Raw genomic sequence first — 20,091 nt, 5'->3', positions numbered from 1 at the left:
GTGTTTGTCTAGTGCACTAGTCCTTGTAGTGCCTAATCTTCTAGGTGATTTCATGGTTTGCACAAATGCTTTGTTGGAAGGTGTGGGTGCATTGTTAATGCAGGATGGTCAAGTGATTGCTTATAAGTCTAGAAAAGTCAAAGACCACGAGCTTAACTACCCCACTCATGATTTGGAACTTGCAATCATAGTGCATGCTCTTATTCATTGGAGACATTTCCTTTTGGGACACAGGTTTGAGTTGCATAGCGATCATAGGAGCTTGCAGTATTTTTTACTCAGCCAAACTTGAATGCACAATAGCATCATTGGATGGAGTTATTGTGTGCATATAGTTTTGTTGTTCACTACATTAAAGGGAAGGAGAATGTCATTATGGATGCCTTGAGTAGGAGGCGACATGAGATATCAGTGTTGTTTTTAGGTTATTTCCTTGAGTTTGATGGACTACTATGACACTTTGGGTGTATCTATGTACTAGTGTTTGGTGATCTTCATACCTTGGTTTTGTTGGAAGCACAATGTGCACCATATTCTACACATCCCAGTGTTAAGAATATGCATGTTGATCTTAAATAGTTGTACTTTTGGGTGGGGATGAGGTGTGATGTTGATTTTTTTTCTTGATGTCTTGAGATCCAGAGAGTGAAGGTAGAGCATCAGTATTCGATGGGTCTTTTTCAGCCACATACCATTCTTGAGTGGAAGTGGGATATAATATCTATTGATCTTATTTTAGGGTTGCCTATGTCATCATGATGATAGTGGACAAGTTGTATAAGGTGTCACATTTTTCACCCATGAGAACATTCCACACAAATTCTTCTGTAGCACATGTTTTCTTGGAGGATATTATTTGTTTGCATGGAATTCCTCATAGGATAATTTTGGATAGACATTGAATGTTTGCTTCAACACCATGGACATCTCTCTAGCATGCTTTGGGCACATAACTCAATTTTAGTTTGGCTTATCACCTAGAGATCGATGGTCAGACTGAGAGAGTGAACTAGGTTTTAAAGGATATGCTTTGCATGTATGTGATGGATAGGTAGGTAAATTGGGAGGATTATTTATACCTTGTTTTTTTTTCATACAACAATGGGTATCATAGTTCTCTTCGCATGTCACCTTTTCAGGCCTTGTATGGTAGATCATGTCGTACCCTTTTGAGTTGGGATTGTTTGGAGGATCGAGTACTTTTAGGTCTAGATATGCTTCAAGATATGGAGCAATAGGAAGTTTATATTAGGAAGCATTTGGTTACTACTTAGGATAGTTAGAAGAATTATGTAGATTCCCATAGGTTGGATTGTCACTATTCTATTGCTGATAGGGTGTTTTTGTGAGTGCATCTAAGGAAGATCCCCATCCATTATGTGAAAGGCTCTAAGTTAGTGTCACATTTTGTCAGACCATTTGAGATCCTCAAGAGGATTGGTCCTATTGCTTATCAAATATAATTTCCACCTAGCCTATCATGTATCTATGATGTTTTCCATGTTTATGTTTTGAGATAGTATATTCCTGATGTGACTCATGTTCTTGATTGGGATGATTTACAAGTGGCAAAAGGAAAGCATTCTTTGGATTCCATTCATATCCTTCAACATTATAGGCTAACCTTGAGAGGTTGAGACATAGAACAGGTAAGGATCCAGTGGGGCTCGAGCAATGAGTCCTTTGCTACTTGGGAAGATGCTATATGATTGAGAGGATTGTTCCCCTATCATTTTTTTGGCTTCCAAGAGTAATCTTATGCTAGTGGGAGAGTATGTAGTGCCTCTCGTGTTTGCATTTTGTAACTTATTTATTTTTTATTTGAGAGATACATGTAATCATGTTATTATTTCTACATTTGAGATGACCTAAGGGTCAGATGTTATAGTTTGATTTTAGTATCATAGATGCTATACTACTATGTTGTGCAGTTCATCATATTTGCATGTTGATACCATTTTTAGATGACAATATGTTTTATGATGATATCTAATTATCTAGTATTCGGACATACCTCTTATTATGTTATTCGTGTTGGATTTAAAGTTATGGTTGTTTACTCTTTCTTGCTTCATTATGCTTTATGCAAACATGAGTGATGTAAATGGATTATTTTAGTAGAATTGAATAAATGGTTAAATTAGGCATTTCATGCATTTATTGCTTTGGCTATGTTATTATATGAAATTGCACTTGATCATGTGTTTTAGTGTGCAAGATTTATATCCCTAGCAGTGGCACATGGAGTAAGTGATTCAGCCATTCATTATTACTAATGTTGTCCATGTATGGTTGACATACCTTATTTTAAATGTTTTAATTAAAACTTCTGGTGATTGGATTAAATCCAAAATAATTTGCATTATGTCACTAGACCCATGAGTGTGTGCATTTAGAGATTCACAATGTCATGAAAGTCGTTAAGGAAATTTTTATGATTTTGAGTTTTTGGGCTTTAAATTGTATTCAATTTAATTTCTTGCAGCTTTTTCATAGATGAACTCCTATTACCAGGAATAGCCTATTTTCATTTGGGTTGATTTGGGGTTAAACTAGGTCGGTTAGTTATTTACCCTAATCAATTATTCACTCAAAAAGTAAATAAGTATTGAAAGAGGAAATTAATTCCTCACTTCTCACTTTTGTAAATTACAAAATTGAGAGCTTTTTTGAGGATCCTCTTTTGGAGGATCACATTTCTATTCATTGTGAGAGCTATAGGCATGGGATCTTTGCAAAGTTAGTCTTGTTGGATCTAGCTAGGGGAGACCTTGTTGTTCATTATTTTTGGTAGTTGCTACAGGTTATTTAATTTATTGCGTTGTTTCCTATTTCAGCCCCTTTTGCTATCAGGTAGGGCTCTTCCATTTTCTTGTTTTGGCTATATTTCTGGTTAGGTTTCTGGTAGTTATTTGTTAGGAAGCTAAGAAATAGTGTTCCCCTTCATTTCTATTTGTTGGTTTTTCTTGGTTGGTTGGGTATAAACATTTTCCCTATTTTTAGGATGAGGGTTTGGGATTTCACACCGTTATGTTGGACAATTTTTCATACGATGTCCAATCTTAGATTTTATTAGATTTTTGTGGCTTTTTTTCCCAAAGACCAAATGGGTTTTATTTTTGAATTATTTTAGTTTTGGGGTTTTTACCTCGATTTGTGTGCCACCTAGTTTTCTCGCATTTTATTGGCATGCTATTGATCATGGACTTGGATCATCTGTAGGATGTCAGTTAGATGATGGTTGCACTTTTTATGTTTTATTGGGATAGTGGTACATCACACACAAGCACGTGCGAGTACATTTGTTAGGTGACTTATGAGACCCAATCTCCCATTTGTATTTTGGTAGAAATATATTCATTTGGGGTTGGTTTGGGAATGTGCATGCCTACAAGAACTCATGAGTATGGGTATGTAGGGTAAGTTTAGTAGAGGGGCTTCTCTCGCAACTGTGGTGTCCTAGCCTAGGTTGGTGTTAAGGAGTTCTAATAAGTGATAGCTTAATTAATTGTTAGAAAATTAAACAAGATAAGAAATGTAAAGTTAGCCTCTCAAGAGTGGTGCTGAGGGGTATGGTCAGTGATTCTTAGTCCTTGTGGTTTAGCTGGGGACGTAACATATCAGCCTCTTGAGGGAGTACCGAGGGGTATGGTTTGTTAGCATGTTCACCTACTCTCCACCAGAGTCCCTACATAGTTACGCATATGGTCTCTAACCAAGACCCGTTGTACTTGCATTGCCTCGTGCTCTTGGTTTTGGTCATCATTGTTGTTTGGCGCAAGTAATAATCATGGATTTTTTCTTTATGTGAGTTTTTGGTTGGATCATTATCTCCATCAACATGACAAGAGTGGACCTATGGGTTTCACATGGTTAGGAGGCATAGCTACCTTCACCACTATTGGGGAGTGGTGTATAGAGATAGTCTATTGTTCCAATGTGACTATTGCTTGATGTTTTCACTTGATACTTCGAGTTCTAGAGTATGCTTTCTTGCGATTTATGCTTTGATTGGAATGCATAGATATCATGTTTAGATTATGTTGGTTAGTTGACACATTCCCTTATTATGATGTTTAGCATATAATTTAGATGATGTAACTGGATTAGTTGGAATACCTAATACTTTACTTTTTAGCATGTTAGATTTCCTTATTCTTATGATGTAGTACATTTTAGTAGTGACATCCTTATAAGATAGCTCTGATGATCTGGTTAGTAGTTTGGGATGTTATGTGTAGAAGATGGCTAGGATCTTTGAGGTCTCATGATGTTATTATAGTTAGGAGGAACTGGGCATGAGTGTTGTTATTCTTGTTCATTTTGATGTTTCTTCTGTACTCTATGATGTTTCTTTCAGTATATTCTTTTACTACTACATTTCATATGGTTGTTGTAGTTTCCATCTTGCAGTTTAGGTTTCGAGTGTCTATCCCTTAATTTGTGGATCTAGTACTCCTCAGTGTGGAGGAAATTCATTTCCTAACATTTTACCTTAATATTTTCTAGCTTGTTGTTTTGGACCCTCATATGAAATTGCACTTTCTCATGTGAGAGTGCAAAAGTTCATGTGGTGTGTTGAGCTTTCTCACGCAATTCTTGGTACTTCCTCATGTGAAACTCCACACCAATTATGGGTGTTTTTGCTGCTAGTCCAAGTACTTCCTCACACCATTTGGTACATTTCCTCACATGAAAGGAAATTTCTCGCATGGCATGTTGTACTTCCTTGCGTGAAATTCTATCAATTGTTGACCTCATGCAAAAAAGAGGGGGTATCTCCACTAGTTTTTGGGGAATAATATTTTGGTTTTTTAAGTACCCTTTGTGTTTTCTTAATTTTCCATGTTTTGACATATTTGAGATTCTTTGTTCTATTGTCATCTTTGGTCTTTGTTTCTTGGTTTGGGTGTGTCAGTTTGGTAGTGGCATGTGGTGATTCATTAGTTGCAGGGATTGTGGTTAAGTCTTCCTTTGTGCTCTTTTTGATCCTCGTATGTTGAGTGTCACGTACATCCATACTTGTTTTTAAAAAAATTATCTTGGTTGTACCAAATCCTATTCCAATGATCTTCGGGTGAGGCATTACACACATTAACAATGTGCATGTAACCTTTAACAAGGTTAGCTCCTCACTTCAGAAGAGTGAAAATTTTGGGTTGCCAATTTGTGGGTATTTTTTCCCTTTTATAGGGTTTTCATGTTAAATAATTGTGTCAAATTATGTGTATTCTTATGATGTTGCAATTTAGTTTCATATTTACTATTTATTACTGCAACTCGGTATAAGAAAGAAGATAACTCTAATACTTGGTATATTGAGGTGACACTTTGTTGCAAAGTTTATTATTAGTTAATATTTGATGTTAAATTTGGCTAAAAAGTTAATAATCTAAAACATTAAATGGTTTCAATTGGTGAAAAATATTATTTAAGGCATATAGGATAACTAGTTATAACTGATTCATTCCCCCCACTCTCGGTTATCCAACAATTGGTATCAAAGATGAGTACTTGAAGGAAAATCTTGAAGGGACTTAAGCTAAAGATTAAAAAATGTATAAGTGAGAAGTACTGAAGATGAATAAGGAGAACTTCTTGTAGAAAAACATGATGAGTTTGTATGTATCTAGGATTAGAGACAATGCACTATATTACTTGGATAACTAGTGCACCTCTCCTAACGCTCCTAAGATAGCTATTGAGATGATCTACAAGAAAGAGCACAATAGTTTACACTGAATGATGTTGAGTTTGATGATGTTAAACTTTGTACTACTCCTAAAGAGATGTCAGACAAGATGATACTTGTGCATGGTATATATCATAATGTATTAAGAGCCAAAATAGATATTCTAAGAGGAAAGTATGATGAGATGTGGATGAAGGAAGGAGAAAACATTGTTCAATATGTCAATTAAATCAAGGAATTTGTGAGTGCTATCACATATGATGGAGAAGTGATCAACAATGATGAAATTATAAGTAATATTCTAAGAACATTATTTCCTATTTACTCCATAAAAGTATCTACTATTCAAAACTTTAGAGCTATGTCTGGTATGATCTTACTCTTGATGTTTTGGTCAGTAGATTGACTGTATTTCAATTAAGTAAAACTGATAATAGTATGCCTAAGATTGAAAATGATTTCAAGTCATGCTTACCGTTGGAATTTCAAATAAGGAAAAGAGTATCAAGAATTAGAGTGATTAAACTTCAAAGATAATGAGATGGATGGGATTAAAGTAGTACTAGAAGGGAGGCTCTTAACAGGAAAAGAAAAATTCAAAGATAACCTTCCTCTTATATGTTTTAAATTCAATGAAGTTGGTCATATTATTGCTATATTTCCTAACAAGAATAGGAGTGACAAGAAATTTTAAGGATAAAAAATATAGAAAGAACAACAATTACAATGAATACAAGGACAAAGGAAAGAAGTCATGCTACATTGATGAGGAACACACTAAGTCATATTCGGATGATGAGAATAAAGGTGAAGATGTGGTTTATGTTGTTGTTATAGAAGACCTGGAAGAGGAAAGATATGAGGAATACAAATCTCTTGTCTCTAATGTTAGTAAAAGTTATAAATGTATTATTGATAGTGGATTTGAACTCACATGACTAGTGATATTAGTAAGTTTGATAAATTAGAAGAATATTAAGGTGAAACTGCTAAACTTGGAAATTATGTTGCATGTCTTGTGAAAGGTAGAGGATCTTGATACTAAATGATAAAATTAGATGTGATGATTCTTATTAGGTTCAAGGACTAAAAAAAAAAAAAATTGAGTGTTGCACACTTAATAATACAAGTCACAAGTTGGAATTTTACAACAGGAAGGTAAAGATCTATGATCATGATGGAAAGTTAATTGGTACTAGAGAGGGAACCAGAGGTAACCTATATTACCTAGATCCTACTATATGTACATACCTATTTGAATAATTGAATATGTATGGTTTTGGCATAAGACATTGTGTCACTTAAATTTTGAGAATATGGTCAAAGTGAGAGAAATGAAGAAAGTCAAAGGATTACCGAGCCTACATAAACCATAAATTTGTATGTATAAGAAATATCAATTCGGTAAGATAACTAAGTATAGTTTTTAATGTAAGGAACATTCATCTAATGACATTATGGAGTTAGTACATATTGATTTGCGTGATCCTAAAATTTGAGAGTTACTATGGAGATAGATATTTCATGTTGTTTGTTGATGATTATTCTAGAATGGTGGCAGTTATATTTTTGAAGTTGAAATATGATGCTTTTCAAATGTTCAAGTGGCATAAGGAAAGAGTTCAAAAAAAAACTAGTCAACAATTGAAATGTTTCAGCTCTGATAGAGGTGGCGAGTTTATGTCTAATGGATTCACTAACTTTGGTGTTTAGCATAGAATTGAGAGGCAACTATCTATATTAAATACACCATACAAGAATAGAGTTATAGAGAGTAGAAAACATCTACTACTATACTTGACCACCAAACTAAACCATTACAATGGTATATCAAGCTAAAACATAGAGCTATTAAGAAACAACCTACATCCCCCGAACCATAGACAATACAACCTAAGCTAATTTTGATCCCTAAATAAGTGAAGATAATTTTGGAGATGACAAAGTTTCACCTATCTTAGGAAAGTATGTGAGAAGGAATAATTTACAAGAATAAATAATTGGAGACAATATTTCTAGAATTGTGACAAGAAGTAAGGAGAAGAAAAATACATTGACACTTGTATTGAGACCCAAAGACAAGAATATAATTGGAACCACATGGATATTTAGATACCTAAAAGGAACATAAGACAATGGACTATGGTACAAAAAAGAAGGTGATTTTGAGCTTAGATTTTATACTAATGTTGACTAAGTAAGAAATTTCGATAACAAAAAGAGTGCTAGTGGTGAAGCTTTCTCTTTAGGATAAATATTAATTACATGGTTGAACAAGAAAAAAACTTGTGTATATCAATATACTATTGAAGCTAGGTATGTTGTTGCTGCTATTAATTATTCAAATACAATATGGATTAAGCAACTATTGGAAGGTATGCAAGAAGAAGTCACCAAATCTATTCTTATCTATTGTGACAACACAAGTGCTATTAATATATCAAAGAATCCTATGATGTGTGAAAAAACCAAGCACATATTCAAGTATCATTTCTTGAGGGAGAAAGTTCAAGAGAAAAAAGTAAGACTAGAGTATGTGAAATATAAGGAGAAAATTGTAGATATATTCACAAAACAATTGCCTAAGGATTCTTTTGTGTATCTCAGAGGTAAGTTATGGGTCCTTCCCTATCCAAAATTCACTAAGAGAATATACATGTTGCATCAATTCATGGATTATTAGAATATCTTTGTAGAGTTGATGCAAGATTTCACTCTTTAGGGACTATTTCTCGAAGTTGTGAAATTTTGTAATGAAGTAGATAAATAAGTATAAGCAAGGTAAAAAGTATTACTAAAAGGTTTTATAATTTTCTCATTGAAATTTATAGTTTTCTTTGGCACTATTTTCAAAGGGGGGGTGATTGGGAGTGTTTTGGAAGCATTATAATGAAACAAGAGTAATTGCAAGATTGTTGTTGTAAAAGAGGGGAGATAATAACATTTGAAAAAGAAAATATGTACTCAGATGATATATTAAAAGGGGTTAATTGAATATTTGATAAAAGATATTGAAAATTTTGTTGAAAAAGACTAGTACACCCAAAGGGTGAGAAAATGTGGAACTGAAGAACCTAAGCTTGAACCTATTGTAGAGAACCTGAATGAAGTTAGAGAGAACAAATATGTGTTGGTATTTGATGTTTCATAATGTAATATTATGTAATGCAATATCTTATGTATTTATATGTTCTCATCAATGCGAAATAGGGATATTGTTAGCCCCAACTGATAATGTTGATAATGTATGTGAAAGATTCATATCAGTTGTTATGTTATCATTGATGTCAAGCCTTACTTGGTTAGACATTATGTTGACTCAATAGAGTACCATATCATTTGATTGATGAAGAGGATTTGATTAATGAATATGATTTGAAGTATGATGATGTAAGATTTTATTAGTGTATGGTATTCAATGGGACTTGAACAAATTATACTTATACTTTGATAGTATATTGTTTGATTGTTTTACATGATTTGATTGAGTGTTGAAATCATGTATAAGTAAGAAAGTTTGTTCGGTGAATGAATAACCATAATATTAATTGTGTTAGTATAGTTTTCATTGAGTGCATAAAGAAGAAACAAAGAAAGTGTAGTTTCCACTGAGAAATTTTAGTGTTAACCAAGTCTAGTATTGATTGAGCAAGATGTAATGTTAATTGAGAATGAAAAGGAAATTTTTTTGAAAAAAAAAAGAAGATTTAATTTGAGGCTAAAATTTGATGAAAATAAGGATTTTTTGAGAAGAGATACTAGGTGTATGAGAACTTTATACTGATCCTTAGAGCGCCTGCCTCCCAAGATTTTCTTTAGCTAAGCCAGTGAGAGGCAATAAAACAAGTGGTAACGGGCTAAGGAAATCTCTTTCACTCCACTATAAATAAAAATCCATTCAAATGAAAGTTTCATGGAGTGGTTATAATATTGTTATGTCAAGATGTGATAAGCGACCAAAAGCATAATCTTCCAAATAGATGCACTTACTAAATACCATGTTTTAGATTGCTAAAAACCTTTTATTTGTTGGTGCTAAGGATCTTTAAAGACATCCCACACAACTCATGGATTTTTTTGGGGTAGTGGTTCCTTTGGATTTCATCACCCTTGGAATTTTTAGCTTAGTGTCCCCAAGAAGTGAGTGCACTATAAGGGGGAGCATGTGCCTACAAGATACCTTTCAATCCACATTGAATTAGTGCAATTGGGCCTAGTCCAAGTAGGAATTTAACATATACTATCGTAGCCAACCTTAGGGTTGTGGTATGTCTATGATTTTCATTTTAGAAACACATTTAGTGAATCATTTATTTATGTGTGTGTATTTTTATTGCTAAAAATCACAAAATGAAATAAAATCAAAAAACCTCAAAATCAAAACAAAAATTGCCAAATTTCATTAGAACAGTGCCTTTTACATATATTCTTGCACTTCTATTTGAAACTAGTGCTTTTATCAAATGTTTTTGCACTTTCATTCTAAATTACCTATGCTTTTGTCTATAATTGTGTGCTTCCATTTATTATTTTTGTGCATTTTCATTTTGAACCTACACATCTTTAATACTCAATTTTATGCATTTATCAATCATATCTACACATTTGTTCATTTTTTTCATGAATACTTAGTTTCACACATTTATCACTCATATTTGTCCATTTGTTCATTTTGTTTATGTATTCACTAATGCACATTTTTTATAGAGAGTATCTAGAGAGATTTTCAGAAAAAATAGAAAACATTTTTGGATGCCCATTTGGCTCATCATTCCAGTTTTACAAGCAACATAAACTTTCACATAGAAAGAATATTAGTTTGACCATTATTTCTATTTTACATCCTTCTATTTTACAACACCGAAATCCCAAAAACATCCACCATCAATCTCTAGTGTTGAACAATTTCATCTTATTGAATTTCCTTATCAGGATTTATCATCCTTTATATAGAAACTTACTTAGATTAATATTTTGAACTCTCTTTATCAACATCATACAAGTACCTATCTCCTATAGACTTAGAGTTTCATTATCCAATCCAAATTTTCAACACTTAAACAAATCCTTCAACCATCATCTACACTTTGAAATTTTATGGTAGTTGAAACTAGAGCTAAAAAATAGAAAGTGCAACAACAACAAGACAACATGGAAGAAATAAATAAATATGAGAATCCATGGTCCATGACAACTATTAGGTCCTCCTAATACTCAATAGATGATGAACCAACGAAAGATAATATCAAGGAAGCCATGAAAGACCCTATGTTCTAAAAGAAAATGGAAAAACATTAAACCTAGATTAAAAATGATACTTCCTTATACCTACACAACAAGGAGTAAAACTTCTTATTAATTTTGATCTTAATCAACTTAGGAACACTTCTAGTGATCAAGGACCTCCTCAACAAGGGTTAACTCCACAAGATATTTTGTTTGCAATATGGTCAGATAGAGATCTTCATAGTTTTCATTCATGGCAACATGTATTCAACATTTCATTTATGCATTTAGAGATAGAAAATTATCTAAGTGTTAGATAGTTTGCAACAGCATAGAGACAAATGCAATGTCTATGGACAGCTCGTTGAGAGTATCTTATGCACACTTGAGGAAATCTCTATGAAAATTTCATGATGATGTGTATTAGTGTACATATGTGTATGAATGGTATGAGACAAGTTATGATTGAAACACTAGTACAGGTATTTGACATAGCAAAACAGAGCATAGCAAAGAATTGAGTCATATGACTTGAGAAATTATATTTGTAACAATATAATTACTAAGTCATGTTGAGCCAACTCAGTGGATGTTATTCCATAAGATCTTTTATATTATATCAAGCATGTTAAGACATGAAGGCTAACTAGGGAAAGATTTTCCAATATGCAAGGTATAAGTAAAAATCTTATCTTGCGAAGATAAGTGTGTGATATATGTGCTAGATGTGAAGTTATATATGATGTGAACTATTGTATAGAGAGGTTGAAAGATATGCAAGCCTTGTGTAATTTTAAATTTGGTGTATGATATAAGGAAGTATAAATTATAGTAGTAAGAAAGTATTGTATTTATACCTACTCTTATGAAGAACTGAATTGTATAATTGCATGTTAGGACTTCTAATAGGGTTGAGGCTTCTAACAAGGACTCAAGACACTATGTGTACTTCATAGACTCCTAATAGGGTCAATATCCTTAACAAGATCCTTTTGTTTAGTGAATCATCTTGTGGGTATCATCCCCAATGGGGTTTTCCCTTGGCCAAGGTTTCCCTAGTTAACAAATAATTGTGTTATGAGTTCTCTATGTGTATGGTTATATTTATTGTTTAGTATTGTTGGTTTATTTTCATATGCAAGTTATAAAGTAACTAAAAATATTCAATTGTGGGCAAAAGTTTGGAGAATACTGATTCACCCCCCCCACCCCCCCTCCTCAGTATTATCTATTTCTAACAATTGGTATCAAAGCACAGTTACTCTAAAGAATTTTAATAGCTTGAGTAAGATCCCTATAGATATAGAATGGTTGAAGAAATTTTTTGAAGAAGCTCTTGAATATATTGACCTTCTTAAAAAAGAAAGAGACAACCTAAAAGATAGATATGAAGATGCAAAAGTCTACATTGGTAAACTGAAATACAAGATTGATGATTTCAAATCTGGCTGAATCAATTGCATAGACTAGTGACAATGATGAAGTAGGAAATCTCTAGAAAAAAAATGAGATCTTGAAACGTGAATTGAGAATTGTTGAACTTAATTTGTCTTAAGAAAGATGGTAGTAAGAGTGAACTTGATCTGAAAACTAAGAATGCAAACCTTAGATCCTAGTTGAGTCAAGTAACATCTAAATTAGATACCATCAAGATTAAGCTTGCAGAATTAGAAAAATACAATATCATTGTGAAAGGATAATTCACACAAGCTAATTAATAATTAGAGAAACTTTATTCCAGTAGTGAGAAGATAGATGAATAGATATTTTACTACAGATGTTCTTATGATGACACAAGACTTTGATATCTTATTGGAGAGAAATCAGCCAAGAAAGTTGAAATTAGAAGAGAACTAGATCCAATTATTGAATCCCTTAAAGAATCTAATCTAAGTAAGGTAGAATCAAGCACAACTACTGAAGTATCAAAAGAAATTGAATTGGTTGATTTGTCAACAAAACACGATGAACCTAATCATGATGAACCACCCAAGGAAGTAAGACATGAGTTTAGAGGTAGATGTTTCATATGAAATGAAGTTGGACATATGAAAAGAGATTGCATAGGTAAGTGTTTTAAAACTATTACTAATTTATATTGTTATAATTGTCCTGGTTATGGATATAAAGTAATAGATTCTAAGAAACCTAAGTTTGACAGTAATAATGAAAATAGTAAAATGTTTACGAACACTAACCCTATAGGTAATCAAGGAAAGAGATCATAGAGTAGATCCAATGATGGAGAGAAATCTAATGGAGAAAAGAACTAGTTTTTGTGTTACAATTGTAACAAATGTGGATACATTGCAAGAAATTGTAGAGAACCTAAAAGTCAAAATGGAACCAATCAGAGAAGAAATGCACCTATTTATGCTAGTTATGTAATAACTTCAAACACACTGCAAGATATTATAGAATGGATAGAAGAAATTTCAATAGAAATTCTAACTACATAAGAAACAACAACAGAAATGATAGATGGAATAAAAATGGCAGTGATAACAGTTTGAAGGAAGCAGTAAAGGAACATGTTGATGAGTTCAAAGATGCATTTGTGGTATCTAAGGATCTAGAAAGCTCTTATGCAATTTTGGACTAGTAGCATTTTCATGCACCTAATGAGAAATTGAAGTCATTGATTATTTGTGACTCATCCTACATGAATTATGCAGTTTCAAAAGAGTTAGAGCATCAATTGGATGGAAATGATGTTAGAGAGTGATTTTGAAGTTATGTAGTTAATATTAGGTAGTTGACATAGAAAGGAATCTACGATTAAGTTCACAAGTCTAGATATGATCATTGTAAGTAGGAATTCAAAAATAAATTTTATTGGTTAATAGAGACAGTATTTGAATTTGTAGTAGATACACATTTAATGCACAATGCGATTTGAAATGGTTTAAGGATTGTGAACAAGATTGTGTGAACCATTTGTGTATTTAAATTTTTTTGAGTGAATTGAAGAGAAATTTGACAATGAAGTATAGTGTGAAGAAAGGCATTTCAAGTGTGAAGTTACAAAATCCCTAAAACCCAATTTTAAGGTATTTTATGGAGCTAAACTAACTTTTTCAGTGCATATAATTAAATTGCAATGGCTAGTTAGAATGTTTATGATGTGAGTAAAATATCATAGTATGTATTCAAGAAACATCCATTTATTTTTCTTATGGATGACCCATTGGGCACATTTTCACAAATTCCTAAGAACGTGCTTCACGTCAAAGATGTCAAAAGCTATATATATTATAAGATTGAAATCATAGGTGATGAAGATATACAAAATTACTTGGGGACTATGTGTAATAATGACTTTTCCTTGAAGTATGAGTATGCACACCTAGATGGCTTGAATCTAGTGAAGTACATTTTTTTATACAGAGTTTGACAATCACGAATGGACCTAAATCATTTCGAGTAGGGTACATAATGATATGTTCTGGTTAGGTGATACAAAAATAGCAATTGATAAGGACCTATTTCATAAGGTCGCATGTTTGAACAATGAGGGATGCAATCCTGAAAATGAGAAGAATGTAAGGAAAATGGTTCAGACAAACCTATACACAAGGTTTGATGAAAGGAACGTGAAGGTAGATAGTATTCAAGAAAAAGGACTAAAATTATTGAATAAGATATTAGGGTACAAGTCTAACCATGGCTCACAAGTTAACTTAGTACCAACTATATTTTTACATGTCACTTATGTAATGGACATTTAGGGAGGAAAAGTAAATTTGTGTGAAATTATTAGATTGCAGTTCTTAGACAACATTGCAAAAGTGAAGAAGACAAAGAGAAAAGTCTTTAGATTTGAGTCCAGACTAACTCATTTATTCTTTTATGAAACAAGGAAATTACCAAGCATGAAAATTTGGGATAGAAATGAGTGCACAATGAAATCAATGACTCAATGCTATAGATCTAAGTTGGAAAATGTTAGACATGATGACATTAACAAAATGATGAAGAGTTTCCAGTCTAAAATGAAACAAAGGTATGAAATACCTCCATCCATGGTAGAGAAATATAAGGATGAGATATGCTTAATGGTGGAGATAGATAAACTTTGTATGGAAGTTGTGGAACCAAGGGTTAAGTAAATTGAACCCATGGGATATGAGATAAGCACAGAGCTCATAGAAGTGTATGCGTAGATCATACTCCAATTAGAGAAGGCATAGAGTGTCCTAGATGGGGAATCTATGAGGAAAAAATGAGAGTATCTTAGTCATAGATACACAACGAGAAGACAAAGAAGAAAGTAGAGAAAGTAACTAATTCCATCCTTAAGGAATCAAGTATGACCCAAGATGAATTCAATGAGGTAGAAGGGATAACACTTGAGATGAAAGAAAGTAGGTAGTCTAAATTGATAGTAGAAAATCCTATTATTGTTTGGGGACCTTTAGTAGGTGTAATAATTGCACAACCATGTGTGCAAGATCCTATTGCACCATATGCAGTAGTTGCACAAGCACAACTACTAAGGACAAGGAGTGATCAGCCTAGGAGGCAGCCAAAGGTAGAAGCTCCTATTGTGTAGAGGAAATCAAAGAGATTGATAAGGATGAAGCAAGAACCTACATCATCATCCAAGAACAGGATCAAATAAACCACCGGTGGATTAGGAAAGAGAAGGAAAATGATGTAAGTCAGTGAATCTAAAAGTTCTAAGGATGAAGTTGAATATAGACCAGTAGTGCAAGACGTGTCAAAAGGAAGAACATCAGCTGGAAAGAAAGAATGGAAACCAAAGGTAGAGAACCTTAACATGAAAATAATTAATGATGACAATTTTGTATAATTAAATGAGTATTGTAGTCTGTACAGTAATATGGATAGAAGGCAATTGGACAATGCCATTGTGAGAAACATGATAATGAGATATAAGAAGTTTGAGAAAATTAAGAATAAGATAACTGAAGACCTATATAATAGGCTAATAAACAAAATAAAGAGAGTATTAGAAGAAGATTAGAATTTGAGAATAACAATGATAAATAAACTATGTGAAGCTGACTCTAAAGAGGACTCTAGCAAATTTTTGAAGGGTATTGAGCCCTTTGTCGAGGAACAAAAGAAGAGAAATTATTCTAATGGAAAGAAAATATGAGGATGTTAGGAAAGAAATAGAGGATGAAATTATTAAATTCATGACCATAATGCCAACAGTGAGTGCACAATCCAAAGTTAAGAGCCCATTGTATGTACAAACTAGTACACCTTTAAATGATGAAGGAGAAGCAAAAGAGACACATCAAGTGCCATCAACATCGCACATTGTTATGGGTACTAAATCCATGCAAGTGGAAAATACACACATAACTATAGATGCAAAGGAGAACCCTTTTATAGGTAATGGAGCCAATATTGTTGGTAATATCAGCAATATTATAGCATACACCAACTCAGATGATGATGAAGAAGAGGGGAAGAAGAAACAAGTTGAGAAAGAAAAGAGAGAAGAAGAGAAGAAGAAAGAAATAGAGATGATAATAGAGGTAAAGAGGTTAGAAAATGAAATGAAAAAGAAAGAGGAGGAGAAGAAAAATCAAGAAAAAGAGGAGAAGAGAAAGAAAGAAGAAGAAGAAAAGAAAAAGAAAGAAGAAGAAGAAAATAGAAAGAATGAAGAGGAAGAAAATAAGAAGAAAGAAGATGAGGAAAGAAAGAAGAAAGCTGAAGAAGATGTAGGGAAATCAACTAAGAGATTGGAATAAGGGAAGAACAAAGCTAAGGAAGAGAAGAAGAGATAAGAACTAAAAGAATTTACACTTATCCCTACAACAACTCTAGTAAAAGCAATAGTAGTATCAGTTCCATTAGATGATGAAGATGATCAAAAAGGATTAATGAGCTCACTAAGCAAGTTGTTTGAAAAGAACAAACTAGTAAAGCCTTTGTCTAGATATAATGCAGAAGACAATTACTATAACTATAGTCAATCCATACTTGCAGTCAAAGGCGAAGGATTTGGTGAAGACCTTTGATAAGTAATTCACAAATTTAGCAAAGGTAGCTTTAGCGCAAGCACAAGCAAAGCATGATGCATCATTGTTTAATACAGTATGCACTAATGTAAGAAATGACTTAAAAGAACTTGATGCAAGCATCAAGGAACTGAAGAAACACGTTGATGAAGGAAAGAGGTTGCATGGATAGTGAGTCCTATCATTCAAATATCTAATAGACTTTGAGATTCAAATTAAGGGTAAGTTGAGTGATCTTGAAACACTCACTACAAAATTGTAGCTCCTGGAGACCAGCATTGAAGATTGTGGAACATATGTGGAGAGGATCTAAAATGTAATAAGAGGGTTGGAATCTGACAAGGAGAAGGTAGCAAATAGATTCTCTAGTCTTAGATAAATTCTATCACCAAAGATAAGCATTGCAAAGGAAAATGGAGGAATATCTTGCAGTAAAGACTTCCTATGACAAATTTTCCTATATGGACTTGAGCACAGTTGAAGTGGCATCTTATGCACTATTTGCACTAATTAGTATTTTTGATATTATGAAGAATAATTGGAAGAAGGAAGTGGAAAGGCTAAAACTTATTTATGCAAATTATTTTTCTAGAATTACAAGTTGATTAGCAGGAAGCCACACAATTTTTGACACAGTTTCTGACACCTTTTCCATTAATGTCAAAGGGGGAGTAATATGTAAAGGAAAATTGTATGTATGTTCTAAGGAAATTGTGTATTTTATATGTAAGGTGGAGTACACTTATGAACTTATGTATCAATTTAAAGGAGAGATAAGGAATATAATGATCCATTGAAACATGAATAAAATTGTTATGTTTTGAAGGCAATTTTGTGTAGTTACTTTTTTTTTTAAATGTATGACATTATTTTGGGACTTACCCATTTTCCCAAATGTTGCAATCAATTCCAAAGTGGGAGATAGTTGGAAATATGGTTAGATAGATGTCTTAATATTTTTCATTTATGGCAACATGTATTTAGCATTTCATTTATACATTTAGAGAAAAACAAATGTCTTAAGTATTAGACAATTTGCAGCAGTACAGAGATAGATGCAATGCATATAGATGACTTGTTGAGAGTCAAATTATATGCAGTTGAGAAAATATCTATGATAGTATCATGATGATGTGTACCAGTGCACAGATGTGTATGGATAGTATGGTGCCAGTTATGATTGAAATACAGGTATGGTTATTTGATAGAGTAAAATAGAGCATATCAGAGAATTGAGTTGTATGACTTGAGGAAATATTTTGGTAATAAAATAATTACTAAATCATGTTGAACTGACTTAGTAGATATTATTCCATAATTTATTTTATATTATATCAAGTGTGTGAAGACATGAAGGCTGACAAGGGAAAGATTTTCCAATATGCAATGTATAATTAAATATCTTATCTTGCAAGGATAAGTGTGTGATATATGTCCTAGATGTGAAGTTATATATGATGTGAACTATTGTACAAAGAGCTTGAAAGATATGTGAGCCTTATGTAATATGAGATCTAATGTATGATCTAAAGAAGTATGAATTACAATAGTAAGAAACTATTGTATGCATGCCTACTTTTGTGAGGAACTAAATTGTACAATTGCATGTTAGGGCAGTGGGCTCTTCTTGCATACATTACATTTGATCTACCAACTCCTAACAGGGTTGAGGCTTCTAACAAGGCTTAGTCCTCTAACAAGGAATTAATGCACTATATGTACTGCATAAACTCCAAATAGAGACAAGATACTTTTGTTTAATGAATCATCTTCTGAGTATCATCCCTACTAAGGTTTTCCCTTGGCTAGGGTTTCCCTATTTATAAAATAATGGTGTTATGAGTTCTCTATGTGTATGGTTATATTCATTATTCAACATTTTTGGTTTACTTTCATATGCAAGTTATAAAGTAACTAAAAAAATTCAATAAGAAAACTAATTCACTCCTCCCTCTTAGTATTATCTATTTCTAACATATTTTTCAACAAGGTTCAACCTCACAAGGTCCTTTACCATCAAGTGATCCTTTACAACTAAAGAATGTGCCTTTACAGGGACCCATTCAATAAATTTCATCTCCCCAAGGTTTTTTGCTAGGTTCAACATTCCAAGGTTTTCCACAAAGTTCATCACAAGGACCTCTTCAACAAGGGTTAACCCAAAGAGATACTCCTCAACATGTTTTTTCCTTAAAAATTCCTTTTCCATGACAAAATTTATCATCTCAAGGTCCTATATAAAAAAAAATGAAAATTCTCAAGGTTCTTTGATATAAAATCCATCTCAAAAAGGTCCAACCTAATGTATGATATCTCAAGGGCCTATCCACTATAGCAAGGGCCTCCTCTAAAAGTTCCTCTAAATAATGTTTAACCCAAAAAGGTCCTAGTCCACAATATGCAATCTTACAAGGTCTTCCTCAACAAAGAAATCTCAACTTATCAAGGATCTTATCAACAAGGGATAACCCAACAAGGATTTACATAACAAGGTTATCCCCAGCATGTTCCTCCTCAAGGTTATTTCCAACAAATATATACACAAGGTTTTCAACAAGGTCCTTTCCAACAAAAAAGTTCAACATCCAAAGGGCGTCATCAACAAGGATACAATAATCATGGTACAAACACCTATGGTCCTAATCCTCAAGGAATTAATAACCAAGTAATAAACACCCAAGGGTTTAATTTGGTAGGACCCCAAAGTTAAAACATCCAAGGAAACACTTCATATGGACATAAATTATCATTATATCCTCTTATACAATAGATCCAAATGCTTCAACAACAAATCCAAGATATTCAAACTAGATCTTCAACCAAGACTTATACTACAAAAAACATATGTATGTATCCTTTTGAAAAGAACTTGGTCATGGTTATATTTCCTCCCCATTTTGAGGTACCTAAATTCAAAAAATACAAAGGAAATATGGATCCACAAGACCATGTTAGAGAATTATGTGTTTCTTCCATTGAAGTATCTCATGATGAGACTTATCTTATGAGACTCTTTCCGCAAAGTTTGGGAAGCCAAGATATGGAATGGTTTTCTAAGTTGCCACTAGGTATCAAGTCCTTTAATGAGGTAGTTGATATGTTTGTAATACAATATTTCTACAATATAGATGAAAAGTGACAATGTTAGACCTTTTCAATACAAAACAAAAGAATGGG

General features: G+C 32.9%; 1 pseudogene; it reads right to left on the bottom strand.

Annotated features, from left to right (window-relative positions):
- The window catches only part of LOC149565937 (uncharacterized), a 289,704-nt pseudogene that overhangs the window by 222,820 nt on the left and 46,793 nt on the right, over nt 1-20,091 (bottom strand).

The sequence above is a fragment of the Cupressus sempervirens genome, chromosome 3 (assembly GCF_028749045.1).
Source record: "Cupressus sempervirens isolate cs-2001-9-10 chromosome 3, ASM2874904v1, whole genome shotgun sequence".
NCBI classification, from domain to species: Eukaryota; Viridiplantae; Streptophyta; class Pinopsida; order Cupressales; family Cupressaceae; genus Cupressus; species Cupressus sempervirens.
Note: the sequence above shows the minus strand (reverse complement) of the source record. Positions and strands in the feature narration are given on the sequence as shown.